Source organism: Ahaetulla prasina, chromosome 7 (assembly GCF_028640845.1).
Source record: "Ahaetulla prasina isolate Xishuangbanna chromosome 7, ASM2864084v1, whole genome shotgun sequence".
In the NCBI taxonomy this organism is placed as follows: domain Eukaryota; kingdom Metazoa; phylum Chordata; class Lepidosauria; order Squamata; family Colubridae; genus Ahaetulla; species Ahaetulla prasina.
In genome coordinates, this window is record NC_080545.1 from 61960900 (window position 1) to 61987385 (window position 26486).

General features: G+C 37.6%; 1 protein-coding gene across 17 annotated transcripts in view; it reads right to left on the minus strand.

The window, feature by feature from the left end:
* ANKS1B (ankyrin repeat and sterile alpha motif domain containing 1B) overlaps nt 1–26486 on the minus strand; it is a 247797-nt gene that overhangs the window by 56737 nt on the left and 164574 nt on the right. The window contains exon 1 of one of the 17 annotated variants that reach the window (XM_058190602.1): nt 13156–13237. The exons of 14 other annotated variants lie outside the window; for them this stretch is intronic. The gene's annotated coding sequence lies outside the window, so the exon portion shown is untranslated. Of the gene's footprint in view, nt 1–11902; nt 12132–12283; nt 12557–13155; nt 13238–26486 lie in introns of those variants that run through there. 2 more of the 17 variants (XM_058190599.1, XM_058190598.1) reach the window with 2 other exon arrangements.

The following is a 26486-nucleotide window of genomic DNA, read 5'->3' on the forward strand; positions in this document are numbered from 1 at the left end:
ACTGAAAACAGTGCAGTAATTTCCATGACTGTTCGGGAACAAACCATGCCAGACAAACCTTATCTTATACTTTTGATCAGGTAATGTACAACATTGTGGGAATACTGAAGTCTTCAAAATGGCTTCCAACAAGGTATTCCAAGGTATGCTGTTTAGCAAGCTAGTTGAGTAAGGGCTGGATGATTGGACAATAACACATATGCATATCTGTCCTGAAAATTATACTCAAAGAATGTTATAGTTCTTCATCAAATTCGAAAGATATATTAACTTGGGTGCTATGAGGAATAGACTTTCATCTTTTATTTTTCAATGTTTTCATTAATTTGAATGAAGAATGAAGAAAAAAAGGGCCTCTGGTGGCTCAACAGACTAATTGCAGTCTGTTATTAACACAGCTGCTTGCAATTACTGCAAGTTCAAGTCCCACCAGGCCCAAGGTTGACTCACCCTTCCATCCTTTACAAGGTAGGTAAAATGAGGACCCAGATTGTTGGGGGCAATAAAAGTTGACTTTGTATATAATATACAAATGGATGAGACTATTGCTTAACACAATGTAAGCCACCCTGAGTCTTCGGAGAAGGGTGGGATATAAATTCAAATTAAAAAAAAAAAGAATTGGAGGAAATACTCATCAAATCTGCAGTGGGCACAAACCTCTTGGTGGGATAGCTGAAATCCTAGAAAAGCTAAATAAAATTCAATATGATTGTGGTAAATTTTAGAAAAATTGGCTGAAAATAATAGAATGAAATTTAAGAGGACAAGTGCAAAATTCTTTACTTAGGAATCAAACTTCAAACACAGAGGTATAAAATGGAGGAAACTGGGCTTGATCATTGTACTTATGAAAAAATATTCTGTTATAGATTAAAAACTGAACATGAGTTAATTGGGTGATGAGGCTATAAGTGTGTTTTTGCTCTGGATGGGGTGATGCTTCCTTTAAAAGACCAGGTCCACAGTATGGGAATACACTTCCATGGCTGCTGCTAAGGAAGGTGTTCCCAGCTTTAGCTGTTGCAGCCCTTTTTTGAGAACAAGCCTTGACCACAGTAGTTCATCTCCATATACCTCAATGATAGAAAACCCTAAAATGCTCTGCATATGAAGACTAATCAGAAACCACAGTTGGTACTATATGTAGTGGTCTGCCTACTGGTGGACAAGAGCTGCTACAGATATATAACAACAGTTTTTAAAGTGTTGCTTTAGTTTCCATTAGGAGGTAGCAGTTGGGTACTATGGCGGTGCTGAGAGCTAAAGAAGCTTTAGTACCTCAGGGTGCCTGGCTTCCTCTCCAGGGATGGTCGGTGAGAACAATGGGAGGTTCCTAGTCCCTGGTCTTGGAGAAAATAGGTGGGTGGGGGGACTGCATATAGCAGTCATAAATGGGGGTTGGTTGCCAAGTGCCCAAATTTTTATCACATGACATGGGAATGCAGCAAATATCATAACTAACATTTGTTCAGTGCCATACTAACTTTGAATGGGTGCTGAACGAATGGTTATTAAGTGTAGACTACTTGTACCCTCAGACTGAAAAAGGGGCTCTAGTAATCCCAATATAATTTTCAACATCTCTTCTGTTTGGGTAGTAAAAAATGATAAATTATAGACGGTTTGCAAAAGATGAGAATGTATCCATACTCTGCCTAACATTAAAAGACTATGTAACTCTCATTAAGTCCAGGCATTCCATTTGATGACAAGAGAAATTAAATCCTGGTAAGTTTCTGATTCTTCAATTATTTTGTAATAATGAAAATATACCAATAAAATATATTTAACCGTTAAACATATTTGAAAGTTGCTTATTTATTTTCAAGATATTTATTGAAGTTATAACTGCAACAAGATGTCTTCCTAAAGTAAATATGTACAGTTAGATCCTTATACATTTCATTATATCCAATAATTCAATTTATAGCTACCATAAACATTACTATCAGTCTTGCAGGATAGTCAAGACAAGTAGAATACCCAGCAGAACTAGCTCTACTTTATTTATAAGCTTATGTTAACAGAACCTTGCAAGTCTGAAAGTATATTTTCCTTTCACCTTCACAGGGAACTTTCTGAGATACTTGTCATGACCATATTCCTTCAGCTCTTCTCTCAACTTCCAAAGTCATTTCCAGCTACCATTACAATTCCTGAAGCAAGCTATAAAATTGGCATATAGCATATTTAAGTTTAGAGTACCATCAACAAAAAGCAAACAGATTAGTAAACACTTCTCTGGCTAGTCTTATGGGTTATATGGTAACCTCATGTCATCAGTAGTCTCCAAATTTTTATGCCTTTAAGTATTAAGATTTGTAATGATCAAAATATTTATTTATAATTCTCTAATTCTATGTTATTTCTTGGTTTATTTATACTATTTTGTTTGATTTTATTTTTTAATTTTATTTCCATATCTAGTTTTTTTCAAAGGTCCACCCCATTAATTCATTAATAGTCCTATATTCAGAACCTCTCATTACCCTTATGTCTTTCAACAATTCTCTAAATTTTTGATTATAAGCAATTAAATCAATAAATCATACTTTCATATTCATTTCTCAATCATGTATATGTATGAACAAACTTACATTTAAATCATATATTTTAAAACAGCATATGTTTTCCTAACCCATTTATTAATTTATTTAAACTAAAAAAAATTCATGGATCTCTGAATGACCCAATCACTTTTATTGCTACTCTATTATCTCAATTCCACTCATTCATTCATGACACCTATCAGAATAACATTTTTCCTGGATTCATTCCGAATGTTGTACCATACAATTTTCCCCCAAAATACCAGTCAGGAATTTTCACCATTGATTTGAGAGTAGCATATAACTATCACCAAGCTTGGAATTTTTATTTCATATATACCCACAACAATCTAGTCATAAAATGACAAGAAATAAACATTTAGAGAACACACACAATCAACAACACCTTTAATGTAAATGAATTCACAAAATCAGAAGAGAACAAAAACTACCCTTCTTGGATATTCACATTAGCAGAGAAAACAATGGCAAATCACAAATCCAAATGCTTTATAAAGCAGCCCACGCTAACCAAGTACTCAACTACCATAGCAACAACCCAAGAATACCAAAAGAAACTGCATAAGAACTCTATTCAAATGAGCAAAAATGCATTGCAGTAACCCAGAACACCAGAAAGCAGTGTCTATTTATATAACATTTTGCAATGTAATACCCACGCAACTTCATTAAAAAGGGTCTATCCATACAACTAATCAATCAACCAATCAACCATTACAACTTACAAAAAGAATACCTCTTCCATATATCAGAAACATTTCAGAAACCACCAGTAGGTTGCTACAACCCCTTTGTAGGCATCACCAAAGCCTACACAATAACAAAGCAAATTTAAAGATTCAGTAATTAAAGGCAAAATAGAGTTATTCACAGCAATCATTTACTATGAAAAATACTATCCAGAACAAACAGGCAGAATGCATCCATAAACATCAGTTGGCAATCAGAAGACATTATAAAATTAATTTCATAGGACAGAAAGTGTTCAATTACCTTTTCAACTAGAAAACTGTGCTGTATACATTTTAAATCAAGATACCTTTAAGAATGCAAGAGAATTATTAGAAGTTTTGCATTCCATTAACTATCAACATACAGGGGGAAAAACTCTCATGAACCATTCAAAAGGAAGAATCAATAGTTAAAGAAAGAGGCAAACAGTCTGGAGCACATTTTTTGTTTGGTGTTGTTAGTTGCGAAGTCGTGTCTGACCCATCGCGACCCCATGGACAACATTCCTCCAGGCCTTCCTGTCCTCTACCATCCTCTGGAGTCCATTTAAACTCATGCCTACTGCTTCAGTGACTCCATCCAGCCGCCTCGTTCTCTGTCGTCCCATTCTTCTTTTGCCCTCAATCTTTCCCAGCATTAGGCTCTTCTCCAGTGAGTCCTTCTTTCTCATTAGGTGGCCAAAGTAGTTCAGTTTCATATTCAGGATCTGGCCTTCTAAAGAGCAGTCAGGGTTGATCTCCTCTAGAACTGACTTGTTTGATCGCCTTGCAGTCCAAGGGACTCGCAGGAGTCTTCTCCAGCACCAGAGTTCAAAGGCCTCAATTCTTTGGCGATCAGCCTTTCTTATGGTCCAACCTTCACAGCCATACATTGCAACTGGGAAAACCATAGTTTTGACTATACGCACTTTTGTTGGCAGGGTGATGTCTCTGCTTTTTAGTACGCTGTCTAGATTTGCCATAGCTTTCCTCCCCAGGAGCAAGCGTCTTTTAATTTCTTGGCTGCAGTCCCCATCTGCGGTGATCTTGGAGCCCAGGAAAATAAAATCTGTCACTACCTCCATTTCTTCACCATCTATCTGCCAGGAATTGAGAGGGCCGGATGCCATGATTTTAGTTTTCTTAATGTTGAGTTTCAAGCCAATTTTTGCACTCTCCTCCTTCACCCGCATCAAGAGACTCTTTAGTTCCTCTTCGCTTTCTGCCATTAGAGTGGTATCATCTGCATATCTGAGGTTGTTGATATTTCTTCCGGCAATCTTAATTCCAATTTTTGATTCATCTAGCCCCGCCTTTCTCATGATGTGTTCTGCATATAAGTTAAATAGGCAGGGTGATAGTATACAGCCTTGCTGGACTCCTTTCCCAATTTTGAACCAATCAGTGGTTCCGTGTCCAGTTCTCACTGTGGCTTCTTGACCCGCATACAGGTTTCTCAAGAGACAAATAAGATGGTCTGGTACTCCCATCTCTTTAAGAACTTGCCACAATTTGTTATGATCCACACAATCAAAGGCTTTAGCATAGTCAATGAAGCAGAAGTAGATGTTCTTCTGGAACTCCCTAGCTTTCTCCATGATCCAGCGTATGTTGGCAATTTGATCTCTAGTTCCTCCGCCTCTACGAAATCCTGCCTGTACTTCTGGTAATTCTCGATCCACATACTGCTGGAGCCTAGCTTGCAGGATTTTAAGCATAACCTTACTAGCATGTGAAATGAGTGCAATGGTGTGATAGTTTGAACATTCTTTGGCATTGCCTTTCTTTGGCATACCTATTAAATACCCAGATAAGAACCAGCATTTGATCATAATAAATACCAAACAGTAATATGCCAATCAAACAAAACCAGCCAATCACTCAACCCATCTTGTCCAAACTTACACAAGGCTGTAAGACAAACAAAAAACAAACTTCTCTTTAGTAGTGATGATGTTCCCTAATCTGATAATGAAACATCCTCAAGAAGAAAACCAAGCTTAGAGAATTCTAAGGACCCAACAATTCAATGTTTAGTCTCCACTAGTGCAATCTATTCATTCTTTAATGCTATTTTAGTCATTTCATTCATACAGACATCTCTAAAACTATGTTTTTCCCCATGCACACACTCATCATATGTTAGATCATCTTAATTCAGATTTATTACATCGTTCACTTTTCTTAAATATTTCAAAAAATTTTTTCACAAATAACATATTTTTATTTCATATATTAATTCATGTACTTTACCACACGTCTCTTACATACCCAGTCCTAATCTTTCCATATGTCACAGTCATCAACAGATGCACCCATAAATTTTGCCTCTACTGTCCCATCATGTTTCTGGTCAAGCAAAGCTTTTACATAACACTATCCTAGTCTTAGTTGTATCCATGCCGCTTGTAGTATTCAAAAACTATGACACTAATAGAAAGTTATAATCCAAGATTAAAAAGTACCTCCTTTCATATGTTATAAAAACAATTCTTTACTTGCACAAACAGAATGTAAGAAGCCATCCCAATAAAAACTTCTTATACTTTTTATATGTCATTGCTGCTAAGAGCAACCAATCTGTTCTTTCTCTAAATAAAGCAATATAGCTCTACCATGTTACCTAGCAACAAATATTTCACTGCTACTCTCAAAAACAAGCTTGGTTTTATGTCAACATAATGTTTGAAAAGACGTTTAAGTAGTTCATTCAAATGTTCAGAATATACTTTGTAGATTTGGAAGTCCTTCCTTCAATTTATAATTCTTACTGGATATGCTTTGGAGACTGTGGGTATGTAGTCCATCATACTTGGAGAAAATTAAATTGAGGAAGGCTGAAATAAGATTGTAAAATGTTTCATGGTGATAAATATGATGATAATTATGATGATATCCATTCATATGTAAATAGTTCATTACATAAAACTAAATCCTATCACTAATATGTAGAGTAGTTTTCAGAACTTTTCCTCAGCTCATTTTGAACTTCTGCTTTCCTGACACCAGCTTCATAGTTCTAATCTACTCTATATCGTCTTCCTTTGTGACTTGAGCCTCTTTCCACATTCTCTATGTGCCTTTTTGCCTCTAGATATTCTTAGTGCTTTTTCTAGAATCTTATTTGCTTCTTCTACTGCCCTCCATTATACCTACTTTGTGGAATTGGAATTATACTTTTAATTATGCTTTTCTTCCACTGGCCATGTTTAAAAAAATATTATACTAACCACATATTCAACAGAACATACCAACATTACAGCATTAAAGAATCAATGTGTTATGAATTAACAGCATAGTAATTTTTTTAAAATGAAATAAAGAAAGAGATGAAAAGAAAAAGGCCTGGAAATATGTAATAAATATAAATATAGCTCTAAAAACTTCTGCCATATAGCTCAGAAGTATTTTCCCTTGACACTCTGTAAACAAATATGTAATTATTTAGAAACAATATATATATATATAAAAACATTAATAGCAAATCAGGTGTAGATTTTGTTTTCAAATATTGTGTATAGTACTTCATTTAGTCAATCTCCATGCCCCTCCAAATTTAAATTTTTAGTATGTTGTTCTCAGTACTGGAGATAACACAGAAACAGACACACTGCTTCTTTAACACATAATATTTGATCTTGAGCCACATTTATAATTTGCTGTCTTCCCAAATTTTAACTATAAAAGGACAAGATCAAATCATATTGGTTAGCATTCAAAATCCTGAGACAAAGGTCTTGATAAGGTGGTACTGCCCCCGAGATAGCAGATTTGAGGGTCCTCAAAGGATCAATGGCTACAGCCAGAAGGAGGAGCAGGTAAAAGCCATGATCAGAACACTGCTCAACTTTGGCTAATGTCAGTTGCAGTTTTACCTGGGATAGGATAAACTCACGATAGTGACTCACACTCTTTACCATCTTTGGACTCTATTTTCGTAATGTGCTCTAGGTGGGGCTGCCTTACAGGTATTGCTGACATGAGGTTATCACACCTACCTTCTGGGCCTTGCATTGGCTTCCTATTACCTTTCATTCACAATTCAACATGCTGTTTTTACTTTTCAAAATATAAACGCCTTGTTAGGACTGTCTCCTCTACTCAGTTCCAACCATCCATTGCAGAGCTCCAAGGGAATCAGTTAGTAGTCTTCATTTCTGTGAGGTATGGAGGCCCACAAATGTTTTCTGTAACACATCCCTTGAAATGCAATCAGTTCCTACCTTGTTAGGTTTAAAGAAATAATTAAACACATATTTATTGTAGAATATCTTTGAATAATAGATATCACTGTCTATTTTAAGGCTTTGGGGTTGTCTATTTCATTATTTATATGTGGTGTAAATTAGGGGAACTGCTGCTTATGGTTTATGTTATGTAATTTTAATTGTACCCTATTATTGTTGTTATGACTATAACATGCAAAGTCTTTGACTACAACGAACAAAAACCTAAATAAATAAGCCATCCACACACTGTTTATCTTCGCCTGCAACTACACTGACATCAGGAATTAAAAGTAATGGTGCATGGCTAAAGAAAAAGGCGGCTTTACATAAAATTATTTATATGTGTATAAAACAAAATACGCACTAAGTGTCATAGAAATCGTCATTCTTTCTAGGCTCTTCCGCAATGCAACCTTAAGGAGCTTGTTTCCGCTGCTGAAACCTTGTCATAATAAAAAAGGACCAGCTAGAGAACACACACAAAACCATCAACAATATCCTCAAAGCAACAAAATTCACAACGAAAGAAGAAAACAACAACAAAATATCCTTCCTGGGTAACCTCATCAGCAGAGGCAGTGATGGCAAATTGGAAACACAAGTCTATCATAAAACCACCCACTACCACTTCCCACAAGAGCTCTGTAAGAATACTATTTAGACCAGCACAAACACACTGCAAAAATCTTGAAAATCAGAAAAAAGAAATAGATCATCTATACCAGGGGTCCCCAAAACCTGGGCTGTGGATCACCACCAGTCCATAGCCCGCCAGGAACTAGGCTGCGTAAGTGAGTGAAGCCCCATCCGCACATGTGCAGGATCAATGTAGACGTGAAACCACGTTCCCACCCCCAGTCTGTGGAAAAATCACTCTCCACGGAACCAGTCCCTGGTACCCAAAAGGTTTGGGGGCCCTGTTCTATACAACTTCTTCCAACAAAATGGATTTCCATGCTATTTCATAAAAAATATGCCTGACCACTCAATCCAATATAACACAATCAACAAAAGCTGTGAAAGGAATAACAGTGCCATACATTAAAAACATCACAGAAATTACCAACAGAATATTATCACGGTAGCACACAAACCAACTAAAGCCCTCTAGAACATTCAAAGTAAACTAAAAGATTCAGCAGCCCCAGAAAAGAAAACAAGAATCGTCTACAATATACAAACAACATATTGCAAACTATATAGAACAAGCAGAAAGCATCCAATCAAGGAACCACCAAAACCACTTCCACAACATTGAAAAGGCAAGCTACAAGTATATATAATGAGAGCAAACCCCACTAGCTGGGGGTGGGGGCAAGATGTTCTAGAGGCAGGTGCAACAGTAGAGAAGGCCTTCTCCTGAACCATGCTGGCTGAAATACTCAGGGCAACAGGGCCCACAGCATGCTTCCCTTGCCATGGAATGGACCAATACCAGTGGGATGAAACAGTCCCTCAAGTAGCCCGGCTCCATACCATGAAGGATTTTAAAGGTGATTACCATGAAGGATTTTAAAGGTGATTATCAACAATCTGAATTGTACTTGGAAGCAGACCAGCAGCCACTGCAGTTCATGGAGCAGTGATGTTACATTAGCCATTCTTGGGGCACCAAGAACCACCCATGCTGCCGTACTCTGCACCAGCTGAAGCTTCCAAATGCTCTTCAAGGATAGCCCCAAGTAGAATACATTGCAATAATTCAACTGTGAGATGATGGGCCTGAATGACTGAACACAGGGACTCCTGATTGAGGAAAGGCTGCAACTGGTACACAACCTGAAATTGTGCAAAGGTCTTCTACTGTAACTGCTACTTGCTCTTGAGCAGGAGTGGCAAGTCCAAGGAGAACCCCTCAACTTGTGGACCGGATCCACCTGGGGTAATGTCATCCCATTCAGAATTAAACATGGCAAAGTCCCAGATCTTAGGGTCCCGTGCACCCAAAGCCATCTGGTCTTGTCAGGGTTCAGTTGAAGCCTGTTGTCACCCATCCAGCCACACAGCCTCCAGGCACCTAGAGAGGGCAGCAACAGCATCATCTGGTCACCAGAGGTAGAAATACTGAGTTGGATATCGTCAGTGTGCTGCAGATACCTCAAACCATGGTGACGGATGATCTCACTCAGCAGCTTCATATATATGTTAAAAAGGAATGGAGAGAGTACCAAGCCCTGTGGCACACCACAAGATAGCAGCCAAGGGCTGGACCTCTCACTTCCTATTAACACCGATTGGGACCAGTCAAACCAGCACAAGACTGTGCCATTCAGCCCCAGCCCCATAGCCAACCAAAAGGCTGCCGTGATTGATGGTTGCACTACCCCCATTCCGCTCTCACCAAAGATCATCAACAAAAGTACTATAAATAATTTTATTTATTTATTTATTTATTGTTTCAATTTCTATACCGCCCTTCTCCCAAAGGACTCAGGGCGGTTTACAGCCAAAGTAAAGACAGTTAGTACAATTTTTAGGACCAGTTTAAAAGGAAAATTTAGAGTTGGTTGAAGAACTTAAAACCAATAAAACCCCTTACAAAAACCCCACTAGGCCAGTCCTGCATGGTGAAACAAAAATGTTTTCAGCTCGCGTCGAAAGGTCCAAAGATGAGGGATTTGACAGATACCTGGTGGTAACTTGTTCCAGTGGGATTTGCAATTAATTAAACAAATTAGAAATAGATGTATAACATATGTAAAATGTAAGGCACAAGGATGCTTCCTTTAGAAAGTATGTATCTTCTACTTTATTTATTGTCAAAATATATATTTGCATTCTTTTTAAATGTTTCATATTATTTTGCCCTTTCCTTCAGACTATACATGTTGTTTCTATACTATATACTTCTATACTGTATACATTAGGTAATTGCTTCTATACATGTATATTTCTAACTAATTCCACTTAGTATAAGCCAATCATTTCAACTGTCTGATGTAGAAGAGTGGAAAGCATATTGGGACTTTTGGTTCAATAAAGAACACATTTTTCCCCCTTACTTCCCAGCAGTTGATTGGTATATTTGCTCTTGTTGCTCAAATATTGCTTTGAATCTTCATATTACTTTCGATAAAGCTAAATGTATTGGTTTCATGTATAAATCATGTCACTCCAGCTCATACAAGAGAAGTGAAAATTTGTTTCACAAGTCAAATCAGACTGTATATTCAAACTCTTACAAGTTCTATGTATGTTTACTATTTGAAAAAAATAGAAACTGCTTCATATATCCTTTCTGATTACAATATGTGGAGGAAAAATATTTGCAGAATAGAGTTTGCAATAAAATATATTGCAAATATATGTGTATAAAATATTTTTCCGAGTAAACGTGCTCATAACCTGACACATAATTACAACTAAGAAGCAAGCTCATCAATTACTTCACTTGATGCCACTGAATTAGATGGAACTGTAATATTCTAAAATAATAGTTTATGAGACCTAAAAGTATTCCATCTTTGTACATGCAGCAATATTCCACTAAGCCACCGTTATACTACACAATGGTCACACTATAAAGGTTTGCACTGCTACCTTGAGATAATAAATCTTCTGGGTTAATGATGATCTCTGATTTCAATCTATAGAATGTCACCTGTGAAACAAATCATTACTCTCATGTCTTTGAAAATAATAAGAGCAAAAAGGACACAAATAGCAACTCTGCAAGTCTGAGACTCACTTCTGCATCCGACGCTTCTGTTCCTGGGAACTTTGAAAACCGCGCAGTCCTAGGCAAGCCCACAACATGAAACTTTACAATCTCACAACCGAGAAGAGCTCGGAGCCAAATAATAATAATAGTAACTGGAATCTAACTTCCCCTTAAGACTCTCCAGTGCTCAACCACTGAAAAGTGCATGCCCGCTTTTAACCATAGCTTTAAAATACAGGCAAGAAACCCACTGAGAATAACGTCGTCGTCCCCCCGGCATCACTGCACCCCGAGACGACGAAACCTCCCCCTCCAGCACGTCACTCCTAGTAAGACGCCTTCCCTCAGTTCAGGCGCTCTCCAGAAGAGCAGGAGAGGCACGCATATTCAGCGCCTTTGTCTCTCTGCATTTTGCCACTTTTCCCCCTTTCTTTCCAACGGACTATTTTTAGGCACCGCGACATTCCTGAAGGCCTGGCGTGCGGAGGGGACGGGGGCGGGGAGAGAGAAAGAGCCCGAAACTGCCACCGGGAGCTGACGGTTCACTTCGCAACAGCCCAGAACTGGGGCGAAGGCGGCAGGTGGCAACGAGACAGGTGCCTTCCAGCCGGACCCCCGGCCTCACCGCGGGTCCCCTTTTCAGGCTGTTCTGGGCCCAGCCCTCCCTGCGAGCCGCGCATGCAGAGGCAGCCATCCCGCCCTCGCTTACTCATCAGCCGCTCCTCTCACCTAAGCGCAGCAAGAAGGCGGCGGCGGCAGCTGCCGTGACTGAAGCGAGCCGAGCGCGAGCAGGCGGGGGCCGTCAGCCGAACCGGGGATATTTCTATTCCGCAGCAATGCTTCTCCGCCTTCGTGCATGTTTCCTCCCCGGCGACCTAGGCAGTGGCGCCGCAGCCGAACCGAACCGAGCGATCGCCCCCCACACACACCTCCCGCCCGCTACAGCCGAGGGAGGAAGGAGGTGAAAAAAAGGAGGGGGAGGACGAACGCGCGTCCTCGGGTCCTCCTTTTCCGCGCTCCCGCCGCCTGCTCGCGCTGAGCCAGAAGCCGTTCCTCGCCGCCCGACTCCCCGTTTTGTCCCGCCGAGGGCCTCGGCCATTCATCACTCACCGGGCTTTCCCGTGCGGAGCGGAGGAGTCTCGGAGCACGCCGCGCCGGTTGCGGGAGGGCACGTTGCCGAACTACCGCTGCGCAGCGCCGCGCCTCCCTCCTCTCGCATCCCCTGTTACTATGGATATTCTCCCAGTGTCTCCTCCGCTCCCGCCTGCACAGGGAGAGGGAAGGAGCTGCTCGAGGGGCGCCCACATGCCGCCGCTTAAATGACCCTCCTGCTGCGGCGACCGCCGCTTCTCTGCCCGACCTCAGCCCCCGCAAGGCTGCTTTGGTTGCTGTCCCGCCAACACCGGCTGCTTCCCCGAGCCCGGGCCGGGAGAAAGGAGAGTGGGAGCTGCTGCCGCTCCCGCTTCCTCCAAAACGCGAGAGCGCGCAGAACGCCCCTAGGTCGGGACACAAAGGGGACCCTCGGAGCTTCCGACCGGTAGGGGAGGATGGGTCTTTAGCTGCGAGCCCCCCCCCTCCCCCGACAGTTTGGGCCATTGCGGTTGCTGAGCCCCTAATCCTGTTGCTCATCCCCACTGAGAATCGCCCGGGAAGCCTGGCATCGCTCGGCGGGTTTAAAAACCAGCGGCAGAGTTCTGCAATACAGTAACCGGTTCGAGTTATGACGCGTTGCCGCGTCCCGACCCCTATTCTAGGATGGTGTATTTGCTGCTTCAGGGCGTCCTATTTCAGGGAACCTCACTGCAGTAACAATTCAATCTTTCTTTTGCTCTCCTGATTGCAGGAAGCAAATAGCCATTTGAGGCACCGCGGAAAAATGGTGCCCATTTCTTAATATACCAAGGAAACAGGAACAAAAAAAAAATGACATAAGAAGAGTCCGGCCCACTGGAAATTGCGTTAGACCGTTTTTCAATACATACACTTTCATAGCGCAGCGAGCACACTCAAACCGAAGGTGGGGGAATAGAGGAATGTTTCTTCCTTTCCAGAACTGCAGGATGAGAGTTTAAGGAGTAGGGAGCAAATAATCTGCTATTTAAAGAGATTCTTGGTAATCCCACCCAGTCCAGAGCACAACTATCCTAGCCACAGAAAAAAACCAGGAGGAGGAGGAAGTAAAGGAGGAAATAAATACTCTGAGATCTTTGCTACTTGGTCCCCGGCCTGTGTTTCCTCTAAGGCTAAGCAGACTAATGTGTAGCAGCTAAAACAAGGCCAGTGATCAGGTGAAGACTCTAGGTTGATTGGTTGGTTGGCTATTTACAAAACTTATCACTGCCTATTGCACCCAGTGATAGGGGCCTCACAACAATCAATATTAATACAAACAAATCAACCCTTCTCATTATATCAAGGACACCCTGATTTAGCTCAGCCCCATTCTAGCCCAATGTTTGTGGGAAGACCTATTCTTCATAAACTTCTAGAAGGATAAAAGGGTGCATTTTTCACTTTTGCTTTTAAGTTGTTATTCACTTCCTTGATTCACTTTATTAAGATGTCTATAAAAATATGGCTTCAATAATGCAAATACACACACACAGCATGCAAAGAAAATATATATCTTTTCTCCAAAAGTCCCAATATATTTTTCATTATCTCAAAGGGTTACATCACGGCAACTGGAGCAAAGTTTATTAAGCTGAGATGTTCTGTTACTTCTCCAAGTAACTTCTTTAGTTAAAATGAAAATTGTTTGGATAGGCATAGAATCAGAGGGTCGTTGGAATGTACTAACTCCGCTCTACTGACTGCAGGGAGTTTCTCCCCAAAATTAAATACACTTTGTAAAATGAAAACTTGATTTTCAGGCCAAAAGTATCTAAAAGGATTAAATCATGGAGACTATTATCTGTGCCTAACCCAAAAAAATTTGCAGTCAGTATGGCAGAGTTAATACATTCCAATAATGTTCTGACTCTATGCCTAGCCAAAAAAATTTCATTTTGACTGAAGAAACTACTTGGATGAGTAACAAAATGTCTCAGCTTAATAAAGTTTGCTCCAGTTGTCATGATTTATACTTTTTATATACTTTTGTCTTCATGTAATATTTTTCTTTAGTTCAATATAAATCTTTGGACATGCAACATTACACAATTAAACAGTTACAAGTAAGAATCCTTACCCTTGTAAGTATGACCCTTGTAAGTAACCGTTGACTTATAATTGGTCATTTAATGACCATTTACAGTCAACAGTGGCTTCAGAACAGGTGCTTTACAGCCTGTAAAGCAGTTTTGGCTGTCATAAAATGTGCAAGCCACTGGTCACATGATCATATTTTGGGTGCTTGGCAAACTATTTGTATTTATGGCTGGTGTAAATTTATGACTTTCAGAATGTTGAGTTTTGGAGGGGGAAATGCTAGCAAAAGCCAGCATTCTAAGTCTTTCAAAACAATAGCGTTCACTAATGTTTTGACCGTATTTGAGGTCCATTCATCCAACACACTGAGGAACAGAACACTAAGTCTGGCAAAAGTTCAAGCAAATGCCATCATTCTTCCCAATGGGGCAGGGAGAGACCCAGGCTCTCCACTTAATGATCGGTATGGTCGTTTAACAACCACAACTACAGTACGAGAGGCAGGATTGCCATTGTTCAGCAAAGCAAATGAGGCACCTCGCTTAACAACTGCTTCACTCAATGTCCAAGATTCCGGGCCAATTATGGTTGTAAGTGGAGGACTACCTCTATTTTAATAAATATATTCTGTTCAGCAACTGTAACATAGGAAAATTCAGGCAAGCAATTGTTCATAGATCCAATCTGTTCAATATAAATAAGTGTAAAGTGATAAATATTGTCTCCCCACTCCAAACAAGTCTATATTTTCCTTATATGTAGATGACTTTTGAACTTACAATACTGTAACTTAGCAGGAATATCAAACACACATCTAACCCAAAGAGCTATGCTTGGAGTCATTGCAAACGGAACTAAAGTAAAACTGACATTGACACAATAAAACTCAAATACCGTCTACAAATCTATTATAAGACCATACCTGGAATACCTTAATAGAGGTAGAGGTAGAAAAATTACCACAAAATAGATTAGAGCAAAGAATACCATTACAAAGAAAGCCTATAACAACTGAGACTCTTCAGTGTGAAATGGCGGAAAGTAAGGGCAAACATGAGAGGCATATAGAGTCAAATGTCATGTGGACTGCTATAGAAATTGAAGAAACAAACAGATAAATACTTGTAAATACTGTACGTGAAGAGATTTTCCTCTCCCTTTCATCACACTATTGGGAGCTTAAATAGAAGGGAATTCTGAGCCCACTACAAGGTCCATAACTAATCTATGGAATTTGCTACCAACAGTTACTGTTATGTATTAACAGTTGTGCCTTTAAATATTTGAGCGGGAAATCAGCACGTTGCTGATTGGACGAAGCCTCCAGCAGAACTGTATAAAAGGAGAGGTTTTAGCCCCAGCCTGTTGCTGGGTTCACCCTATATTAAAGAGCTGTTGTCACTACCCTGGTCTCCAGCCTCGTTACTTCCCGAACTTAACATTGGCGACGAAGGTGGGATATCGAGGCTAAAGGAGAACCAGAACCGAGCTGAAGCACGCTAGTTCCGAACCCAGCAAACTCAGGGCAGAAACGCGGAAATGGCAAACACGCCACCCGCACCGTACAACCCGGGCAAGGAGAAATGGGGAACATATATGACCCGTTTCGAAAGCTTTCTAGAAGCCAACGAACTACAGGGGATCCCTGATAACCGCAAGCGGGCTTACTTCCTAAGCCATTGCGGGCCGGAGGTCGAGATTGCGGAAGCCCTGGCAGAGCCAACGCCGATACAATCGGTATCGTGGCCGACTCTGCAGACTTTGCTGAAGAACCATTTCGCACCGGCGCCGTCCAAATACGTGCAGCGGTTTGAATTGAGAACGTAGACAGATGGAGGGCGAGTCCATCGGTGACTACATGGCCGCTTTAAGAAGAGCGTCCAAGGACTGCGGATACCGAGACTTAGGCGAAGTGCTACTCGAGCAACTCATCCGAGGGTCAAGGACATCCGCCTCTGGCGACGACTGCTAGCCAGGAGCAACCTGACACTAGCCACCGCTCTGGGCGAGGCCAGAGCACACGAAATGTCTACTAAAGCAGCAGAGACTCTGCAAAGCCTCTTCAATCCAAGGCGGCGCAAGGCCAGCGCCAGTACACCAGGAGGAGATTCAGTCCGAATCCGAAGGTGAGGCGAGGATGAGGAAGGGTCTGCCGGACGAAACGCGACACGGAGGACCGTGGCAGTCACGGAAGCTGCGGAGGGCAGCATCAGCGCCAACGCTGCAGGTTTAAAGACGCAACATGCGGCGGTGTGGGAAGAAAGGACACTTAGCTCAGGTTTGCAGGCGGCCCAACCTTCCCGAAAATTCAAATCGGCCAATCAAAGCGGAACCGGAAAGGCGGCCCGCGATTGGTTCAAACAAGAAAGGCGAAGTCTAACAAGCGACTGTCATTATAGGCGCGCCTCAACCAAAGTGGAAAAGAAGATTTTCACAAAGCCCAAGATCGAGGGAGTAAGGTGCAGGCTTGAAGTGGACACGGGATCAGCGATCACCATCATGTCCTGGGACACCCTGGCGAAGTCGCTGCCGTCCGTCGCGGCGCCATCTGCAAGCACAGCGGCTACGAGTGCACGACTACCAGGGAATCGCATCCCTGTTCGAGGGACCACCTCCGTCCGAGTCGAGTCGGCCCTCATAAAAGACCCTGCCCATCACGATCGCCGAAGGAACTCTGCCCAGTCTGTTGGGACTAGACTGGTTTCGTGCCCTGGGCATGGGAGTGACTGGCATCTACAGAAGTGACTGCAATTTGAAAGACATTCTCTTTAACGAGTTCAAGATGTCTTCAAGGACTGCCTGGGCAAGTACAAGGGGACCCCTATTTCCTTCAACTTAGACCCCAGGTAGCCCCCATTAGGCTTAAGGCGAGGAGAGTCCTTTGCCCTAAAACCAAAATTGATAAGGAGCTGGACAAGCTCATAAATCAGGGGTTTTGGTGCCAGTCGATCACGCAAAGTGGGAGACGCCAATCGTCACCCCATCAAATCGGACGGGTCAATTAGAATTTGCGCTGACTACAAGGCGACGCTTAACAAAGCCTTACAGAAAAGCGCGTGCCGGTTCCGTAGTGCAACATTTATTGCACTCTTGGGGCAAGGGCAAGTCTTTGCAAAGTTAGACTTGGCCCAAGCCTACCAACAACTGCCAGTAGACGCCCGCACAGCCAAGCCCAAACGATTGTGACGCACAGGGGGCATTCAAGTGCACCCGATTGCAATTTGGGGTTAGTGTGGCACCAGGGCTGTTCCAAAACCTGATGGAACGACTACTGCAAGGGCTCCTGGGGTAGTTCCTACTTGATGATGTCCTAATTTCAGGGGAAAACATGGAGGAATTGGGGGAGCGGTTAAGAAAGGTCTTGAGCATTTTCCGGACAGCCGGATTAAAAGTCAAGACAAATAAATGTCAGATAGGGGTCGAATCGGTCGATTTCTTGGGCTACCGGATAGACAAGAAAGGAATTCACCCTACTGAGAGCAAAGTTAAGGCAATTAGGAAGGCTCCAGCGCCCAAAAACAAAGCAGAGCTGCAGGCATTCCTGGGATTGGTTAATTTTACGCGGTCTTTTAAAGAACAAAGCAACCGTTCTTGGAACCGCTGCATAGGCTCTTAGGGAAAAATACTGTTTGGTCTTGGGGAAAGTCAGAAAATAGGGCTTTTGAAGCAGTAAAGAACCTGCTCTCAAGTGATAGCCTGCTCATCCAATATCACGACTCACTACCCTAGTGCTGGTTTGCGATCGTCCCCTTATGGGGTGGGGCTGTACTCAGCCATAGACTTCAAACGGCACAGAAGCCCTATAGCGTTCTACTCTAGAACGATGTCCTCCCAGAGAGGAACTACAGCCAATTAGACAAAGAAGCATTAGCCATTGTATCAGGGTCAAAAATTCCATGAGTATGTCTTTGGGCGGAATTTTGAAATCGTGACTGACCACAGACCGTTACTGGGATTACTGGCTGGCGACCGCCAACGCCTGTGGCACTTTCGCCACGTTTGACTCGATGGGACTATATTTTTAGCCGCTTACTCATACAAGCTGCAGCATCGACCGGGGAAAGAAGTGGGGCATGCAGACGCATTGAGCCGATGCCCACTGCCAGGGGCGACCGAAGACCCCACTCCGGGGACACCCATCCTCCTTATTGACTCGTTGGACTCTGGCCCAGTCACATCAAAGGAAGTGGCTCGGCATCATACCGACATTGTGTTAAGGACTGTACTCGGTTGGGTACAGAGAGGGTGGCCGCTGCGCGGGCGAGCAGTTCAAAGAATTTGTTAAGAAACGTGATGAGCTCTCGGCTCAAGGGGTGCCTGTTATGGGGTGATCGTGTAATAATTCCTGTAAGTTAAGGGCAAGGTATTGGACCTCCTCCACGAGGGTCACCCAGGCATCGTAAGGATGAAGGGGTTAGCTAGAAGCTATGTATGGTGGCCACTCATGGACGCAGAGATTGCTGAGAGGGTAGGGAAATGCCAAGCTTGCCAAGAGTCCAGACCGCTACCCCCAACAGCCCCAGTCAGAGAATGGGAAAAGCCCCAAGGGCCTTGGTCAAGAATCCACATTGACTTTGCTGGCCCCTTTCACGGCCAAACGTTCCTAGTGGTGGTGGACGCATTTTCCAAATGGTTAGAGATCATACTTATGAAGTCCACCACAGCTGAAGCAGTAATCGCAACCCTGCGCCACCTATTCGCAACTCACGGGTTGCCGGACACTCTGGTGTCCGACAATGGGCCCCAATTCACGGCAGCCCAGTTTGAAGAGTACCTGGCAGAGGAAGGCATCCGACATGCCCTCTCTGCACCTTTCCACCCTGCGTCGAATGGCCTTGCAGAGCGTTCCGTCCGGAGCGCTAAGGAGGCATTGTCCAGGCTCAAGCCAGGTGACTGGCAAACAAAAATAGACTTTTCCTAGCCGTCCAGCACAGAACCCCAAGCACAGCCACGGGAAAAAGCCCAGCCGAATTGCTAATGGGACGAAAACTCCGGTGCCCACTTGACCGTTTGAACCCCCATTACACACCCGAGGGTTACAAGGGGGAGCTAGAAAAAACAAGAGAAATGAGCATAGGCGACCGGGTGTGGGCCCGAAACTATGGGGACGGCCCGAGTTGGGTCGCCGGACAAGTAACGAAAGTAACAGGGCCAAAATCGTACGTGGTAGAGCTACCAGACAACCGAGTGTGGCGGCGCCACATAGATCAGTTAAGGAAACGAATAACTGACCAAACCAAACCAACAGAGACAGGTAATGACCAATACCACTTTGAATCCACAGCTGACAATGACCCGGGGGAGGCGCAAGACTTAGCTGAGGTTCCAGAGTTCCAGCGACGCCATCAGGTCCCCGAGGGAAACAGCAAGGAAAATTCCAAAATTAATCCAAGGCGGATGGCCAAGAAAAGAGTCGGCCAATAATCCAGAGCCCGATGGCCTAGAAAGAGCTGGGAGGAGAAAACAGCCCCTCCGACCAGCTCAAACACCACCCAGAACTGAACCGCGAGGTCAGAAAGAACTAGGAGACGCCCAGGTTATTTGCGTGACTCATTGAAAAATAACATGTGAATAAATATGTAAATAAGACCAAGTGTTTTCTGGGAGGGGAGGAGTGTTATGTATTAACAGTTGTGCCTTTAAATATTTGAGCGGGAAATCAGCACGTTGCTGATTGGACGAAGCCTCCAGCAGAACTGTATAAAAGGAGAGGTTTTAGCCCCAGCCTGTTGCTGGGTTCACCCTATATTAAAGAGCTGTTGTCACTACCCTGGTCTCCAGCCTCGTTACTTCCCGAACTTAACAGTTACGATTATTAAAATCAAATGTTTAGTTTTTAAAAGGGACTCTACAGGTACAAAGAGGACAAGTCAATCAGTGGATACTTTACTACTTTCTGAATCACACAGTGTCCTTTAAATATTGGTTTCCAGGAAGTGACAGTGAAGGAGGTTATTGCCTTCCAGTCCAGGCTTGTGAGGTTCCCAAATGCCTCCAGTTCTGTACTTTATAAAGTTCAATGCTAGTTTAGATAGACCTATGGCTGGGTCCAGGAGAATTCCTTATGTTTTTATCACCTAGATCTCTTTTACATAATATTCAGATAAATAATACTAAAAATGATTGGAAATAATTATGAATTACTGAATTCTCAACTATTTGAAGCTCAATCTCAACAAAAGTTAAAAGTTGGTACGTACTTTTGTTTTCCATTTAATATTATACTTTGGACCAACAGTGTTAATAATATTGGACTAAATTGCAAAATACAATATTTTTTCCTCAAATAAAAGCCATAAGGTCCTTGACCCCCAAATTATCTACTGTATACGTAAACCAAGAAAACTATGAAAAGCACATCGGTTAATTTAAATACTCATAAAATATGCATTTTCTGATCTACTGATAAACTTTGACCCATTATTTTTCTCATATCTTTTCATTCAAAATCTGAAAAGCATTCTTCAATTTTAAAAATGACTTAGATTGACAAGCTGAACTTCCAGCTCAGGCTTAAAGGCAACTTGATTTCAAGATATATCTGGGACTAGATCATAATGGAGCATATTAGGATAGTATTGAACAGACTTCACTGGCCAGATTTATTATTATTATTATTATTATTATTATTATTATTATTATTATTATTATTATTATTATTATTATTATTATTATTATTATTATTATTATTATTATTATTATTATTATTATTATTATTATTATTATTATTATTATTATTATTATTATTATTATTATTATTATTATTATTATTATTATTATTATTATTATTATTATTATTATTATTATTATTATTATTATTATTATTATTATTATTATTATTATTATTATTATTATTATTATTATTATTATTATTATTATTATTATTATTATTATTATTATTATTATTATTATTATTATTATTATTATTATTATTATTATTATTATTATTATTATTATTATTATTATTATTATTATTATTATTATTATTATTATTATTATTATTATTATTATTATTATTATTATTATTATTATTATTATTATTATTATTATTATTATTATTATTATTATTATTATTATTATTATTATTATTATTATTATTATTATTATTATTATTATTATTATTATTATTATTATTATTATTATTATTATTATTATTATTATTATTATTATTATTATTATTATTATTATTATTATTATTATTATTATTATTATTATTATTATTATTATTATTATTATTATTATTATTATTATTATTATTATTATTATTATTATTATTATTATTATTATTATTATTATTATTATTATTATTATTATTATTATTATTATTATTATTATTATTATTATTATTATTATTATTATTATTATTATTATTATTATTATTATTATTATTATTATTATTATTATTATTATTATTATTATTATTATTATTATTATTATTATTATTATTATTATTATTATTATTATTATTATTATTATTATTATTATTATTATTATTATTATTATTATTATTATTATTATTATTATTATTATTATTATTATTATTATTATTATTATTATTATTATTATTATTATTATTATTATTATTATTATTATTATTATTATTATTATTATTATTATTATTATTATTATTATTATTATTATTATTATTATTATTATTATTATTATTATTATTATTATTATTATTATTATTATTATTATTATTATTATTATTATTATTATTATTATTATTATTATTATTATTATTATTATTATTATTATTATTATTATTATTATTATTATTATTATTATTATTATTATTATTATTATTATTATTATTATTATTATTATTATTATTATTATTATTATTATTATTATTATTATTATTATTATTATTATTATTATTATTATTATTATTATTATTATTATTATTATTATTATTATTATTATTATTATTATTATTATTATTATTATTATTATTATTATTATTATTATTATTATTATTATTATTATTATTATTATTATTATTATTATTATTATTATTATTATTATTATTATTATTATTATTATTATTATTATTATTATTATTATTATTATTATTATTATTATTATTATTATTATTATTATTATTATTATTATTATTATTATTATTATTATTATTATTATTATTATTATTATTATTATTATTATTATTATTATTATTATTATTATTATTATTATTATTATTATTATTATTATTATTATTATTATTATTATTATTATTATTATTATTATTATTATTATTATTATTATTATTATTATTATTATTATTATTATTATTATTATTATTATTATTATTATTATTATTATTATTATTATTATTATTATTATTATTATTATTATTATTATTATTATTATTATTATTATTATTATTATTATTATTATTATTATTATTATTATTATTATTATTATTATTATTATTATTATTATTATTATTATTATTATTATTATTATTATTATTATTATTATTATTATATTATTATTATTATTATTATTATTATTATTATTATTATTATTATTATTATTATTATTATTATTATTATTATTATTATTATTATTATTATTATTATTATTATTATTATTATTATTATTATTTATTAGATTTTTATAATAATTTATCTTGTTTTTAATCATTGTTACTCAGAAATAAAGCTATGAATAAAATACTGGATTCCCAATCATTCATGCAAACAAAGGATTGTCAAAAGATTGTGTGGTAGTCTTTTTGCAAAGTCTTAAACAGTGGTTATTTCTCATTGTGACATATAGTTACTTAATATCTGCAAATAACAAAAATTACCCATATAGTTTTATAATATGGGAATTTCCCAGCTCTGAGGCTATTTGAAGAAAATTGGTTGCTCTAGATTTGTATTTGTATTTGGAATGTCTCTCCTAGTTGTGTGTCTACTCATCCTGTCAGATCTGACAGAAGGACATTCTCTGGAACATTTTGAGTTGTGGTTTCCACTCTAGAACCACATTCCCCCAGATATTAGATTTGCCCCAACTCTATGGCCCTTTTGTAAGACCTTAAAGTTTTCGGTTTTTTACTAAGCATAGGGACATGGCAATAGGGTTGAGTCCATGTCATGGTTGTATTAATTGTTGTATTGGTTGGTCTTTTAATCTAGCTATTACACAGGTAGTCCTCAATTTACAACTTTTGTAAGCTGTAAATGAACAGTCATTCATTTAATGACCGTTCAAAGTTATCATATCACTGAAAAAAGTGACTTATGACTGTTTTTCATACTTACAACCATTACAGCATCCCCATAGTCATGTGATCAAAATTCAAATGCTTGGCAACTGACTCATGACGGTTGCAGTGTTCCGGGTCATGTTGATCACCTTCTGACAAGCAAAGTCAATGGGAAAGATTTACTTAGCAACTGTGTTACTACTTTAACAAGTACAGACATTCACTTAACAACCGTGGCAAGAAAGATTGTAAAATGGGCCAAAACTCACTTAACAAATGCCTCACTTAGTAACAAAATTTTGGGCTCAATTGTGGTCATAAATTGACTACCTTTATATATTATTTATTAGTTTGTTATAATAATTTATCTTGTTTTTAATCATTGTTACTCAGAGTCATGTATATGAGATAAATGGAATAAATAAATAAATTTTAATATTTTTAAAATGTATCTAATTTTTCTGTAATACTAAATATAGTATTACAGAACAAATGACAAAATACAAAACCAATGTAAATCCCAAAGTTAAAAAACTTGAGTTTAGAACACATTGAGGATAATGTAATTATTATAATACAGATCACATTATTGTAATGATTTATGAAATATTTAGTCTTTCTGCCTTCAATCTATTTTAATAAAATATCCCTAGCTATTCCTAGATACTTTCATTATATATTAACTTCTGTATGCAATTGGTAAGTATATTGCTCATTTATGTTCAAGCACATAATATTCAGATAAATAATACTAAAAATGATTGGAAATAATTATGAATTACTGAATTCTCAACTATTTGAAGCTCAATCTCAACAAAAGTTAAAAGTTGGTACGTACTTTTGTTTTCCATTTAATATTATACTTTGGACCAACAGTGTTAATAATATTGGACTAAATTGCAAAATACAATATTTTTTCCTCAAATAAAAGCCATAAGGTCCTTGACCCCCAAATTATCTACTGTATACGTAAACCAAGAAAACTATGAAAAGCACATCGGTTAATTTAAATACTCATAAAATATGCATTTTCTGATCTACTGATAAACTTTGACCCATTATTTTTCTCATATCTTTTCATTCAAAATCTGAAAAGCATTCTTCAATTTTAAAAATGACTTAGATTGACAAGCTGAACTTCCAGCTCAGGCTTAAAGGCAACTTGATTTCAAGATATATCTGGGACTAGATCATAATGGAGCATATTAGAATAATATTGAACAAACTTCACTGGCCAGATTTATTTCTATGTACAATCTAAATGCTGGCATTCACTTTTAAAACTCTGAATTCAATGTCATTTTAAAGCCTGCAATATCTTCTATATTAACTTAATTTGACATCAGATACTTCTGTCTTCTGATGGAACATATGAAGTGATCAGAAATAAAGCTATGAATAAAATACTGGATTCCCAATCATTCATGGCAAACAAAGGATTGTCAAAAGATTGTGTGGTAGTCTTTTTACCAAAGTCTTAAACAGTGGTTATTTCTCATTGTGACATATAGTTACTTAATATCTGCAAATAACAAAAATTACCCATATAGTTTTATAATATGGGAATTTCCCAGCTCTGAGGCTATTTGAAGAAAATTGGTTGCTCTAGATTTGTATTTGTATTTGGAATGTCTCTCCCTAGTTGTGTCTACTCATCCTGTCAGATCTGACAGAAGGGACATTCTCTGGGAACATTTTGAGTTGTGGTTTCCACTCTCTAGAACCACATTCCCCCAGATATTAGATTTGCCCCAACTCTATGGCCCTTTTGTAAGACCTTAAAGTTTTCGGTTTTTTACTAAGCATAGGGACATGGCAATAGGGTTGAGTCCATGTCATGGTTGTATTAATTGTTGTATTGGTTGGTCTTTTAATCTAGCTATTACACAGGTAGTCCTCAATTTACAACTTTTGTAAGCTGTAAATGAACAGTCATTCATTTAATGACCGTTCAAAGTTATCATATCACTGAAAAAAGTGACTTATGACTGTTTTTCATACTTACAACCATTACAGCATCCCCATAGTCATGTGATCAAAATTCAAATGCTTGGCAACTGACTCATGACGGTTGCAGTGTTCCGGGGTCATGTTGATCACCTTCTGACAAGCAAAGTCAATGGGGAAGCCAGATTTACTTCGCAACTGTGTTACTACTTTAACAAGTACAGACATTCACTTAACAACCGTGGCAAGAAAGATTGTAAAATGGGACAAAACTCACTTAACAAATGCCTCACTTAGTAACAAAAATTTTGGGCTCAATTGTGGTCATAAATTGACTACCTTTATATGTTATTTATTAGTTTGTTATAATAATTTATCTTGTTTTTAATCATTGTTACTCAGAGTCATGTATATGAGATAAATGGAATAAATAAATAAATTTTAATATTTTTTAAATGTATCTAATTTTTTTCTGTAATACTAAATATAGTATTACAGAACAAATGACAAAATGCAAAACCCAATGTAAATCCCAAGAGATTAAAAAAACTTGAGTTTAGAACACATTGAGGATAATGTAATTATTATAATACAGATCACATTATTGTAATGATTTATGAAATATTTAGTCTTTCTGCCTTCAATCTATTTTAATAAAATATCCCTAGCTATTCCCTAGATACTTTCATTATATATTAACTTCTGTATGCAATTGGTAAGTATATTGCTCATTTATGTTCAAGCAATGACACAAAAGATGAATTGATAGTGTTCATTAAGAAATTGGACTCAAATCTGATCTGGAACAAAAAGGGTAAGTTCAACTTTTGCTAAATACTGACTTTCTTATATCCTTCTCTTTCTAAATAAAACAACCTATTTATACAACAGCCAACACAGTTCTGTTCAGTTATTCTGTTTGGCTTCTTGATTACACATCTGCTCTGTGTAATTTGTATAGCAGCATCTTTACTAAGAGTTACATGATACCCAGTA